An 11,385-nucleotide genomic window follows, 5' to 3' on the forward strand; every position below is an offset into this window, starting at 1 on the left:
GCCGAGGGTACCCAGCATTGATTTTTTCTTTTCTGTGTCCATTTATACATTGTGATTAATGCTGCCAGGCTGATTCAAACCCACATCGCCAAAAAAAAGAGAAAAAAGTAAAAGCTGGTTTTTCTGAATTATGGTCCTCTACCTTGTTTGAGAGTCGCTGCTATATTGTAGTTATGAAATATGAAGTGCACGTCATTCACTCAATTTGGGGAGTGAATGGCGTGACCTCAGACATGGATAAGTGCATTTTGTTATATATACTCTGTATCCGTGTACAGTGCTTCAGTTCACTCCAGTTCACCAGTCACAGAAGAAAAAGGTATATGTGAATAACAACTGAACAATTCCAGTGATGAACAGTTGTGAGTCTGTATCCATGGCTTGTTTAGTATCCATTTCATAGTTATTCTCACTATGTATGAATCTGTAATGCAGCGTTTCTCAATCCTGGGCTGTATGTTCCAAACAGAATGTGCCAGGTTTTTTTGCAATGGGGGAAAAAAACGGTACACAAACTTTTCCTGTAGAGGCAACCACATAGACTGGTAATGTGTGGTGCTCTACATTTTGGTCCCTGGTATTGTAATTTACAAAGGCATTCTTTTTCCACAAAGTGTAAATTGGGCCTCACTATTGTGTGACTCGGGCTGCAGGTTGAGAAACACATATGTCTTGTCTACATTTCAATAAATTTATCAATGAGCAATGATGGGAACTGTTAGTCCTTTTCTTTTTTAACTGAGCTGGTGAGTGTGCGGTCAGGCAGACGGCTGCAGACCCCAAGTGTGGTCATGTGACAGGAAGCGCGGTGGTCCTGCTCTTGTGCGGGGTGGGGGGTGGGGGGGAGGGTCTGCCAGGTGGCCTCAGGGACTGTGCTGACGCTAAACGCAGTTGACAGCGGCACTTTGGAGTATCATCGTTCCCTCAGTTCAGGGGGAGGCGTGCTCTGGCCTCTGATGCTGTGTACTTCAGGCAGCACTGGGCCAACGATAGCCCCCCCTCCCCTCCCCTCCCCACCCCCTCCCCCGAAGCCAGCCACCCATTGGCTCCTGTCAGCAGCCTCGGCCTGCACTGATGCATGGCGTGCAAATCTCTTGTAACGTGCAGCCAGAGGCCCGGAGCCCCCTTGGCCTGCTGTTGAGAAGGCCCCTGTGATTCTTCAGGATCTTGAGGGGTTTTATACTGTAGCTGCCTACTGTTGATGTCATTTTATGCATTAAGTCCGTAATGGCATACATGTGAACTTTTCCTGTGCTCCTGACGGCAAAGGTGGAGGCTTTTCATTTCCTCTCTGAACTAAATAATGAGAAGTCTTAGCAACTCGGCTGTAGGCACTTCACGAAGCTGACACAGGTAAACCCTCATTTAGTAACTTGTAAGGGTTTTGAGCGCCAATAATGATGTCATGGGTCTTGGGGGATATTTCCTATAATTGGTGTGAAAGTACCCTACCTGAGGCAGGTCTCCCTTGCGGGGTCCTGTAAGGGTTGTCAGCCTAGTTCAGTGAGCACGACCATTTGATCCATCAGTCAAATGAACCATGTCATTCGGTTGCAAAGTGGCCTGCTTTTATCACCAGTTGACTGCAGTTTGAACATTAGTAAGTAGATTTAATGCCTTGTTAATTTGGTTAATAAAAACAATTTTCCTGAAAATATTGTTCATGATGTTTTTATTTGATAAATGGTTTTAAATGGCTAGTGAAGCCATGCCATTTCCTCATAGGAAAACTATGAAGCAATTAAAACATCCACTCCTCTAAAAAAATCTAATTTCTAAGTATTTAATACTGACTACTTAAGACTTCCTAGTACTCTTGCAGCTCTAGTGATATTGAAATTTAGGTGTTTCTTTTTTCTTTGCTTGGTGAGCTATTAAATGCATTCAGCTAATAGAAGGATGTCTAACTGATGTTACTCCAACATAAAAGTCCCAGGAAATATGAAAGGTGAGGAAATGTAAATTTGTTCCATTTACATACATTTAATTGGTTGTGTACCTTTTGAAATTCATGCATTGTATTAATGATGGCCTGCTATAATATGTTCACTGAGTTCAGTCATTTCCCTTTTAAAAGACAAGGCACATGAGAAAGGACTGCAAACAGGAGACTTGGTCAGATTGTAGTGATCCATTTTCATAAAACATAGATGATGTTCTTTTTAGTGTGCCTTCTGCTATGTGAAGGTGGCAGAATATCTGGACTGAAAACCCCATATTCTGGGTGCATGGATACCAACTACCATCCAGAAAGAAAGTAACACTCAGCATCTGCACAGCCATTTATCTCACCAAGTTTGTTAGGGCTATTTTGTGGGGCAGATAAACAGAAAGTTGTTGCACCAAAAACAGCATGCTGACTGTATTCATGGCCCTCCACATGCTATGGACTGCGTGCTACTATGTGAGCCTGACATGCAGTATAGACCAATAATATACAATACACTATAATCATTTTATATAACTTACATCATGCAAACCTACCAGGATGCTGTACTAGAAGATTAAAATTAGAGACTGCTAAAAGTACTAGCTGAGAGAACAGGTACATGAGAACAGTTAGATCTCTGAGCTAAAGCACAAGCTCTTCAGTCAGGGCTGGAGTTTGAGATCTCTGAGCTAAAGCACAAGCTTTTCAGTCAGGGTTACAGTTTGATATCTCTGAGCTAAAGCACAGGCTCTTCAGTCAGGGTTACAGTTTGATATCTCTGAGCTAAAGCACAGGCTCTTCAGTCAGGGCTACAGTTTGATATCTCTGAGCTAAAGCACAAGCTCTTCAGTCAGGGTTACAGTTTGATATCTCTGAGCTAAAGCACAAGCTCTTCAGTCAGGGTTACAGTTTGATATCTCTGAGCTAAAGCACAAGCTTTTCAGTCAGGGCTGGAGTTTGAGATCTCTGAGCTAAAGCACAAGCTCTTCAGTCAGGACTGGATTTTGAGATCTCTGGGCTAAAGGACAAGCTCTTCAGTCAGGACTGGAGTTTGAGATCTCTGAGCTAAAGCCCAAGCTCTTCAGTCAGGGCTAGAGTTTGAGATCTCTGAGCCTGAGCTATAGCCCTAGCTCTCAGCATGGTGGCATGCCCCATGGCTCTACTGTAGTCAGTCAGGTGCCTGTGATCTGCCTGTGCCATCTGTGCATGAAGTTTAGCCCTTCCATACATGGCGTGTACTGCTTTGCTTATGAACTGCACAATGTAATGAATAAATGGTTGGCAGTGCTTTGCTGAATGTGTGTTCAGTAATGCGACACCTACAAATACAATATGGCATTTCCATTTGCGGGGGGGAGGAGTAAAAGTATGACATTACCATTAATTTAAAAGTGGCATATGAATTTCAGCCAGTTTCGCCTATAGTTCTTAGGAAGATAAAAATCTACATTCGTTGGATTGCAGAGAAAGGGATTACCACATCATAAGTGCTTTGACTGTAGTCTTGGAAGAAATGACATGAGTTTTTGAATTTCAGAAAACTCAATGTGGAAGAATTATTTCACCTGTGGTATGACTAAAAGGTTACAAGAGAAAGTACTTTGCATTGACGCAACGTTTCTCTTGAAGTCAAGCGTGATGACACTGAATTCTGTCTCCAGTTGGCGTGCTGATTAGAGCTGCAGATGGGCTTATTAATAAATCTGACTCCTGTTGAGGACCATTGAGGTTGAGGAAGGGTTTCCACTCCACAGCTGTATCTCACACAAGTGACCTGTCAATCACAGGGGATTCTGACATTAATCTCTTCATTACTCTAATTGCATCTACAGGTCACCTGCTCAAGATGTGTTCGTGGATTGAGAAGCACAGATTGAGGGCATAATACAAAGTGGTGTTACACATCTGTTAATCATTCTGAAAACTAACGGTAATGTCTTGGACTGTAGTAATTATCTGCCCCATTTGCTTGTATAGTATTAGTCCAGGAAAGACTCGATTTTCATTGAATTTTTTTGTAACATATCCATTTCAAAATCCATGAGTGGCTGCAAATTATTTACCCATTCCTTGAAAGTTTCCTTTGAACAGAACTGCATTCCACATAATTTCATATACCTGCACAAATCAGCTTTTGATTCTTGTTTGACATACCGTCTTAGTACTGCAATAAGAAAGGATTAGAATATAAACAGCCTTGATCCCCCTCTCTACTTTGACAGTTCCATTTGTGTTTGGGAAATCCTGGGTTTTGCCTTAGAGTCATTAACAAAAATACATAATTAAGCAAACATAAACACACGCATTTGTGGTTATCAATAAAATATACTGTCACTGTTTTTCTGATGACACAATTCTCTTTTGTGAATTCATCTAGTTTCCATGGGTTTTATAATGTTATCATGATTACCTGTAATACCATCTGAACCACCTTACTTTGATATTTGGGTTTAATTTAGGTAATTCATAAAATGATAAATATAACACCTGCTCCTCTTTGGGCTAAGCCTGACATGATGCACTGCTATTTCATGAATCATGGGGGAAAAGTGTACTTTTGTGCAAATGGGTAGAAATGTGGCTAATTATATTGCAGTATGTTTATCATTTAAGATTCATGCACAGATTTTCATGCACTCATTTTTGATTCATGCACAGATTTGCAAGCCTTTATTACATTACAGACTGAAAGTGGAAACTGGAAGTAATGTACAGCACTAGAAAACATGAGTTGTCACTTAATGACACACCTCTCCTTTGAGTGGCACTAGTTCTCCTGTAGTACTTTGTGGCCTGCAGCGTGGAAACTACGTAGTCGCAGGCTAATGGACGAGTGTATTGGACAAGTCCAAGTACTACAGATGCAGAGCTCCTTGTGATGGAGGCACAGCAATGAAAGGCACATTTCCTCATTGAGGCTATAAAAGGACAAAAAGTGTCTGTTGCATTCCCCAAATAATGTGGATATTTCCTACTAATGTTCACTGTTGAAACATTAAGTTCTCAGAATTTTGAGTTTCTTTTACACTCCTTTCTTTTGCAAGACTGAATAGTCATAATCCATATGAACAAGATTCTTGGCAGCCAGTGTTTCATGAATACTGTTCACCTCAAAAACACTTTAGAAACTGTCCATTACTTTCCAAGAGCTTGCACACTTTTATAATGCAAAAATAACATACATGTCCCATAATTATGTAGACATTAAACGTACATTGAAATTTCAGTGATGGTCCGAGCGCATCTTCACAAACCTTGGAATGGGAATGGTGATATGCTAACATATATTTAATGAATAATCCAGATTGCCCTGACCTTTAGCTTCTCACAACTGCATCTATGATCAGAAATCCCAACCTCCACCCCCCCCATTTGTGATCTTTACTTATAGCAAGGGTGCACAACTCCGGTCCTGGGGGGCTGGTGTGAATGCTGGTTTTTGTTCTAACCAATTACCTTAGTTTTTGACTGCTCTATAATCTAGGCTGGTTAACTCCTGGACTTGAGCACAGTAAACTCTTTAGGATACGCTAGCAGCGTGCAGCTGTAGCTGGTGCTTGTGCAATTTCCAGATCAAGGTATGATTGAGCTAATTGAATAATTAAGAAGAGAAGTTGGCACAAAATCCTGAAACGGGTCGGCCTTTGTTGTGCACCCCTGACTTATAGGAACTTCATGGAGGTCCCCGGTGTGCCTTTTAACCTGGGTTGGGGTCCTGGATCAAAACCAGTTTAAAATCCCTGCTCTACAATTTATAATCCTGCTATATTTTAACCTTGCGTATCAACTAAAGTGATTGGAAGAACAATCCAGGAAAAAATACTGCAGGGTTGCCATTATAAGAATGGATGATTTCCTTTTAAAAATCAATCTCTCCCCTGGCTCAGCAAATGATCTGTTCCCCAAACAGGAGCCTAGCGCCAAACAGCATGCTAGTCGCTGTGAAGGACTGTCATGATGTTAGCAGTCTAGCGGGCAGATGAAGGGCTCTCATGATCCGAACAATGTGGAGAGGTCGAGCTCAAGAGCACAACTGGATCCTGAGGCAGGTGTCACACAAGCAACGTTGTTCACTACCTCTTTCTAGAAACTTGTGATTCATCTAGCCTCCCCATCCCCCCACCCTTCTCCCTCTTGCACACAACCATGCAACTGTATGACCTCTACATCATAATACTCATGGTTAGGTTTTTTTGTTTTTGTTTTGGCTCAAATGTCCTACATACATCTATAGCCTAGGGATAGGGTAGTTCTGTAGTAGTAATAATAATAAAAAAAACTTTCCCATTGTCTCCAGCCACTTTCAGTGGCATAATGAAGACACACAAAGGCCCATTTTGTTTCCTTCCTCTCTTTGAAGGCATATTTTTAGGCTAGTGATGGATGTTTGACAGCTTGGCAGTAGGGAAGACAGTGGGGTCAAAGGAATCATAGAGTGGATGGACAGGTGCCCTCCCCCTCTTCTCCCGAAAAACCAGGTGTGCCCCAGCGAGGCAGTCTTTCAGTGGCAGCTGATGTGGTGATGCTGACTAAGCCCATTGTGGCCCCTTACCTAGAAGCCCCTTCTTTCTTTGGCAAGAAAGGAGACAGCCTTCCTCAGTGAAGCCAAGGCATTTCCAGTGAAGCTCACGTTGCAAAGGTCACGTTGCAGTGTTGCAATGAACATCTAGCATTCAACCCAGTTTACTCAGAAACAATACTGATTTTGTCTAAGACATATTTGGACACAAAACACATATATGTTACTTCAGGTAAAAAAATATATGTTATATTCACGGTTTGTTCAATCAGCTGAGGAAAAAACATACTCCATGCAGTTATATGTAAATTAGAGTTGACAGACAAATTTTGAAGTCTTATCCATAGTATTGTTATAATGTATAAAATGGCAGCAAACATGTTCATTTTTGAAATTATGTTATATATGCATTAAATATTTGATTTGTCAACATTGTATTTCTGGTTTATCTTTTTTTTTCTCATTCAGAAAATGCAGAAAAGTTTTATTCATATTTTAAATTTAATATCTGATAGCTGCAGCTTAGTATGATTATATTTCTAAAAGGGCAAAATAAAAACTTTTCTGTGGCCTTCCATTGTCCATTGAAGATATCTAGGAAAGATTTGTACATGTTTTTATTTTTCTCTGAGCGCTTTATCTGAAACTCATTTAAGGTATCTGAAATTGAATTTGAGATATTACATCTCCTGGTGCTTTGTATTGCTGATGGAGATCTTAAACTGTTGAGAGACATCTTGAAATATTTACAGATAGTAGAAATGCTCAGAATGGATCAAAATAGAATGAAATAGAATGGAAGTGGAACATAGAGTATACATAGGTTTATTTACTTGAAAACTAATTTAAGTGAGAGTACTGTAAGAGCAATCAAAAGGCAAAAAGATGGGAAAATAAGAAAGGATTCATAGGCAGTTGTTAAAGTGCCACAGCAAAGCAAATGGACTTGCGCTTTTCACTGCTGACAAATTATCAATACAGTATACGTATACATTTTGGCTTGGACAAAATTTTATGACATCACTGGAGATTCACAGCGCTTTGCTTGAAAAAGGGGTTCCTGCACACTGCTTTACTAGCTGGTGCAGTTCCATATGTGGGTTCACTTCTGACAAAATGCATTCAGCGGTATTGTGAGTATTTGGCAATATGAAATTTCCAGGCTCACCCAATTCTGTCTTATACAGTGTTGAACAATGGCTGAAAAAGGTATGCCTGAAAATCAAATTTAACGCTGATGGCCAGTTCACCAAATAACATAAAATAACATTTATTTGTATGAGATTTTGATTGAATTCTGGGAAAAGACTCCTTGTAGACATATTATATTGCTGTAATACTGTGTATGCTACATTTCATAGCAATAAGAATGTACATTTCTAAAGGAAAAAAAATGTAAGATTATGATTTTTGTGTGTATTATATTGTTGGCCTGTTCTTTTACAGTATGCAATATTTAATCTTCTTTAGATAATTCTTCATAGATGTTGCAGACCTATTTGCAGGAAAATTAGCAGTGTATAGTACCTTCAGTTATTATATCTCCATTGAAAGTTATGTATCCAGAAATAATGACTATGTTACAAGTAATTCACTCATTTTATATTTTATGTCCCTTTTATAATGTGTTGTTTAGACTTAGGAAATCCAGGCAGGCCTTGAGCAACCGACACTAGGCAATAGCCGGCCGGGTAGTTTCAGCTGTCTGAACTGTTTTTTCTCTCTTGTGATAAATCCACCTTCTAAAGCCCGCATTTGTCCTCCTCTCATCCTAATGTGCTCCTAGCCACAGCCAAGATGTCAACAGCAGGGAATGTGTCCCCTCCCCCCTCACTGCTGAGAGCAGGGCTTGACTTTGAGGCACAGTCCTTGGTTCCAGCGCCATTATATCACTTCTCCTCCTTCCTCCGCTTCAGTTCCAGGTGCCCCGGGCATCTGACGCCTTTTAAGAGCCCGTCCCCTAAAAACGCGGGATTAATTTGCGTTCCTCCGAGGGTCCTCCCCCCCACATTTTTGGCATGGAGGAAGTGCCGTAACAGCTTGCCGGAATAAGGTGACATTTCCGAGCGTGCAAAGTAGCGGGCGGAAGTCTTGCGGGAGCCTGGGAGTTCCTCAAAGCCCGGCACCTTTTGACTTTGCTTGGAGTAAAACAGATGCTAACAGCCTTAGTTATGGTGTAGATGGCGGCTCTGGCACCAGCCGGCGAAGCTCTCTTAATGAAGGGGATTGTCTGAGCTGCTGAGCGGGGGCTTGAGACGATGTCCTTCGGAAATGAGATGGCTGACAAGGCCAGTTATTTTTAATGGGGGGGCTTAGGGGCTGACATTGGGCGGGTTAATGACTGATTCGAATGTTTGTGCTGCTTTGACGTTAAGTGGGACACACAGAGGCACAGATTAGTTTGTCGAGCAAGTGAGTAGCTAAACAGACAAGGGAACCAGTTCTGGGTATACAGACAAAGCTCAAGGTGAAGGCTGAACAACAGAGAGTTGGCAGGCCTGGTTTGTTTTATTTGGATCAAAGTTGTCTCCTTTCTTCTGTGCATGGTGACTTAAGTACAAATATAGTCAGCATGTAAGAAAGGTTTTCACCCTGTCAGATTTGTTTGGCTGTGATAAGATTGATGCCTGCACACATACATTCTCCAGGAATATACTCCCTAGAGACATTGGAATCCAAGGGCTAAATTCAATTTAATCACAAAGCTTTTTATCTGTGTCTATGATACAACACGCTTAGCTGCTGGAACAGTAATTTCCATTAATGCCAAACACAGGGTCGCGACCTCTCTCTATGTATTGTGCTGTTGTGCAGGGATTCTGAGGGCGAAAAGCTACACCTCCAGCACTCCATTTCCCACAAGGCTTTGTGAAAGAATCTGGCCAACAAACTGGATTCTGATATGTCAGGCCAAACACATGGTTTTCAACTTTTTTAATAACTTTAACGGGTTCAGTTTTACAATAAAATACAATATGTGAATATATATTTTTTTTCTGCTGCATTTTAATTATTTGAATTAGAGATTGCACATTCAGTCACTCAGCCACTCTTCATTCCTGGGGGGAATGGAATAACGTTTAAAAAAAAGTTATCAACTTGCTGCTGATCAAACATTGACAGTTTATGATGGTTAGCTTGCACTCATTTATAACATAAATACAACTAGATAGGCTAGCTCAAAACAGAAAAGTTCTAAAAAAGTTGTAATACAACTTCTGACACTATATATTATTTATAGCTTTATTAGCAAGCCAGGCCCGACTACTTCAGGCTAGCAGCCATAGCTACTGCTTCCATGCCGTTTTCACTGGATGTCTGCAAGACCTGTCTAGAATAAGAGTGAACAATGTTCACAGGATAATCCATTTAATGACTAGTGCCCCCACAAGTGAAAAGGAGAAAGTACCCCCTGACAGGCTCTGCTGACATGGCAATGCATGCTGCTTGGTCACAGTAGCCAGAGAAGCTAGAACTAAATACACTTGTATTAATGTTTATTTTGTCAACTTAAATCTTACATGCATATTCTAAGGGTACCTCTTTTAAAATCACATTCTTCTTCTTTTTGGGTGCACTAATATATAGGTAACTAATTAAAGTAGTGAAATGGTGATTCATGGTGGTAAAATGGCACCCCCTAGCCCCTAGTAACGCATGCCCCTGATAGTTGTGGACAGCTGGCCGAAGCCTTCGTTCCACAATCACAAGCACCTTCACGAGCAGCTTTCCTGTGGGAAACACTGCATTATTTTCTATTGTGATGTACATCAACAAGGTTTGTTGTTTCAGCGACCGGGCTCTCTCAGGCTTCAGATTTGGCTGGAGCTGGTCGGGCCGTAAAGACATCAGGCTTAGGCGGGCTCGGTCCTCATTTCTAGCCTGATGCAGACATCTAAGCCATGCTCTCTGTGGCCGTTGCTGCTTGTACGCACAACTTTTCATTTTAAATATGCTCTTTAGGTAGTTAAGTAGTTCTGGTTAGTTGAGTCTTGGAAAATCTTAAGGTAAAAAATAGTATTTCAGGGATGGAGGGCTTCATAGTAATTCAGGCCTCTGAAAATGGGGCACAGCTCTGCCAATGGAGTGCAGATTAAAGAGCAGTCGTACTTGGATGAACACATTTTAGTGGCATGTGATAGCCTTGCCTTATTGGTCAGAAGATGCTGCAGTAATGGGGCAGGCTTGCAATTCAACTGTGCTAATTGGGAAATAAAGAAAATTGGGGGGTTACTATTGTTAAAAATGGTTCTTGTATGTGGTTGACCCAGAGACCTCTTCACAAAGGCTTAGCAGAGAAGAAATCAAATGCTGTCATCACATTCTGCCCAGGCGATTCCGTGTGAAGAAATTTGCCAATGCCATCCAAGATATCCATATTACGTCATCTTCAAAATATGAATGACTCTTCCCAGGCTATGGCAAATGAAACACTGTGATAAAAGTAATTAAGGTGCTATTGAGGTTTCAGGTGCTAATTCCGTTACAATCAAGTAGTCAGCAAAAATGTTTTGACTCTGTTTTCTAATGAGGCCACTGCCTTGTGGACTGAACACAACCTTGTTAGATTGTTCATTGTGGCCTGCAATTTGTGTGATTGTTCTCCCCTTGTTTAAGTTCCTGGAGTTAAAGTTGACCGTATGGAGCATCCAACACTGTTGAAGGTGAAAGAGTGGTGTTTGCACCGAACAGAGGCATTATTCATTTTTGCTGTCTCAGGTGACTGCTGCAGTAACGTCTCTATGTATCATACATTCTTGGTCATTAATCAGTTTGCAACTGAAACACAATTTTCTCTCTTTTATCCAAAGTCAACAGTGGATGGAACTAATTTGCATATAAGGGATATTTTCTATGCAGCACTGTAGGTTACCCATTTCAGCCTGCAGCATCAATACAAGTAGTGTAGGCAAAGTTTAAAATATTACTGATGGAA

Source organism: Anguilla anguilla, chromosome 6 (assembly GCF_013347855.1).
Source record: "Anguilla anguilla isolate fAngAng1 chromosome 6, fAngAng1.pri, whole genome shotgun sequence".
Lineage (NCBI taxonomy): Eukaryota > Metazoa > Chordata > Actinopteri > Anguilliformes > Anguillidae > Anguilla > Anguilla anguilla.